Source organism: Malurus melanocephalus, unplaced genomic scaffold, assembly GCF_030028575.1.
Source record: "Malurus melanocephalus ecotype Western Australia unplaced genomic scaffold, MMel_1.1 scaffold_541, whole genome shotgun sequence".
NCBI classification, from domain to species: Eukaryota; Metazoa; Chordata; class Aves; order Passeriformes; family Maluridae; genus Malurus; species Malurus melanocephalus.
The window spans coordinates 394452-397496 of NW_026623773.1; positions in this window are offsets into that span (position 1 = coordinate 394452).

Below are 3045 nucleotides of genomic sequence, written 5' to 3' on the forward strand. Positions count from 1 at the left end.
CCTGCAGCCCATGGTGACCATGGTGGAGCAGGCTGTCCCCCTGCAGCCCATGGTGACCATGGTGGAGCAGGCTGTCCCCCTGCAGCCCATGGTGACCATGGTGGAGCAGGCTGTCCCCATGGTGACCATGGTGGAGCAGGCTGTCCCCCTGCAGCCCATGGTGACCATGGTGGAGCAGGCTGTCCCCCTGCAGCCCACGGTGACCATGGTGGAGCAGGTTGTCCTCCTGCAGCCCATGGGGTCCACAGAGGGTGCAGGAGCCACCCGCAGCCCGTGGAGGAGGAAGGTCCCCACGCTGGAGCAGGCGGACGCCGGGAAGGGGGCTGTGTCCAGCAGGAGAGCCATGGAGAGAGAGGCTTTGCTCCCGAGATGGAACACCCTGGCCTTGGGACTGCACCCAGGGGACGAGGGACCCCACGGTGCAGCAGTTTTGGGCACGACTGTCTGCCCGTGGGGGTCTCACGATGCAGCAGATGTGTGTGGACTGCTGCTCGTGAGAGTGAAGCCACACTGGAGAGGTTCACCGAGAACTGTCTCCTGTGGGAGGGACCCCACGGCAACGCAAGGAAAGGAATCTTTCTCCCTCAGCAGCCGCAGTGATCCGGTGATGAACTGACCAACCCCACACCCTGAACTGACCAACCCCACACCCTGAACTGACCAACCCCACACCGTGTTTCCCCCCACCTTGCACTGTCCATGGGAAGAGGGGAGGGAGTGGGGAGAAGATCGGTGTCTTTGAGGGTTTTATTTTATTTCTCATTCTCCTCCACTGACTTCGTTAGTAATAAATTCACTTGGTAACTTAAGCAGAGCCTGTTTTGTCCACCAAGCGTTTCCTCCCTGCTCCTTATCTCAATTCTTGGAGCCTTTTGTTAATTTTTTTTTTTTTTCCCTTCGCTCTTCTTTGCCTGATGGTGGTGGGGGAGAGCGAGTGAGCAGGTGTTGTGGGGGCCTCGCTTTTGGCCAGCATTCCAAACCATGACACAGGCAAAGCTCGATGAGAAAGCTGTCTGCATGATGAAATGGGGATTTATGGATTTTCTGAAGTTTATCATGGAAGGTGTGTGTCAGATCTGAATCTTTTCCACKGTATTTCTGGTTTAGCTTTTGTCCAGTGCTGAAAAACTCAGTCCCAAAGGAAAAGGTTCAGATGTCAGGCTTGGCTCACTGCAGGAATCAGAGGGTGGAGGCAAGGCACAGAGCCCTCTGACCAAGCAAGGAATGTGAAATCCAGGCCCCAAATCCTGGTGCTCTGGGGAATGGATGATTGTCTGTAGTGAAAAGGAGGGCCCACACTGCATAAATCACTACAATCACACTTCGGCCCATTCCAGGCCCCAGATCCTGGCCAAGGGCAGAGTCAGGAAAGAGAAAGCAGTACAAATTTTCTGCAGGACCTTGAYGTCCTGTGCACGTGAAAAGAGAGCGAACTTGAGCTTCTGATCCAGGAGTAATGAATGACYTTCCATGTGCCAACAATTTCCTGGCACTGATTTGACTCTGATTTTCCCTTGAAATGAGCAATGGTGTGGATTTATTCCTCATTTAGCCACCTCCTGCCACACTCCTGTTATCACATAATTCGCCCTTTTGTGCCCTTCTCTGACAGCTTTATGGCTCTCTTTGGCAGYGCCTTTATGGACCATTTCCCATCAGGTAAATAAACAAAGACAGGGCCAGTGACCTCCACTGGCTTTATTTCAGAGCTCTCCTTCCAAGCAGCTCGGCCTCATGTGACCTCCTGACAGTTTTGTGTTGTGGTGATCTGTCCATAAAAGCTGTTTGTGGGTGTGGTGATACCAAAAAAGCCCTTGTTTGGGTGGGGAGAACGCAATTAATAATTCAATAAATTGTAATTAATGGAGCACAATTAATAATTGTACAAGAAGAATCCCCCGTGCGGTCCTGCTCTCTCTGTTTGTGGGCAGGGTGTGCAGCCTGGGGCAGAGCAGGGTTTTACAGCAGAGGTTACAGCTGYGAACATCTCCAGCTCAGTGAACATCAGAGCAACCCACACAGGAATTTTCTCATCATCCCTCACTGCCAGGTCTTTGTGCCCACTATGAACCCATTAAATTCACAGAATCACAGAATCCCAGACTGGTTTGTGTTGGGAGGGCTCTAAAGGATCATMCAGTTCCAGGGGTGTTTTCCGCTACACCAGGTTGCTCCAAGCCCCATCTGACACTTCCAGAGATGGAACATCCACRGCTTCTCTTGGCAGCCCTTTCCARTGCCTCATGAACCTCAAAGTAAAGAATTTCTTTCTAAAAATAATTAATTAAATATGTTAAATTAATGCCAGCACTGATTGGATTAATGGTAGTGAAAATTTAAACCAGCAAGAGAGAGGGTAACACCYCCCCATCACCACTCTTCCTCCTCCCCATTTAAGCAGGAGAATTCCTTTCTGTAGGATTTTGTGGATGCTGRCAATTGTCATGTCTTCAAGCACATTCTGGACATATCTACAGAAAAGTTCTTTGTGCGGACAAAATTTGTGTGTCTCAGGAAAATTCTTGGGCATGGGATTGCTGGAAGCTGAAGGAATGGATTAGGGAAATATTTTACAGGTTTTCATAGTGTTTCTGCATCTGCACTGGTGCTGGGGAGATTTGGGATCTGTGGAAAAGGCCCTGTTGGAGGGGTCCAGCTGCAGAGACCAGACAACAGMCAGTTCTGGGACATTTCTGGGAATTGTTCCATCAGGATTCCCAATTGAATTGTCTCCCAATCACTCCAGTTGATACTGGGGACTTGTCCTGGCTCCAGTGGGAGGGAATGGGTGGAACTACTGTGCCAGGTCCTAAAGCTGTGGGTGCAGCTCTGTGCCCAGCAAAGGATGGGATGGTCACGCTCAGCCTGGTGCCCTCTTGATCAGCATTATGGAGTCACAATCATGGAATATCCTGATCTGRAGGGASCCCCAGGATCACCCAGCCCAGCCCCTGTCCCTGCCCAGACCCCCCAACAGCCCCACCCTGTCCATCCCTGGCAGCGCTGTCCAAACGCTCCTGGAGCTCTGGCAGCCTCGGGGCCGGG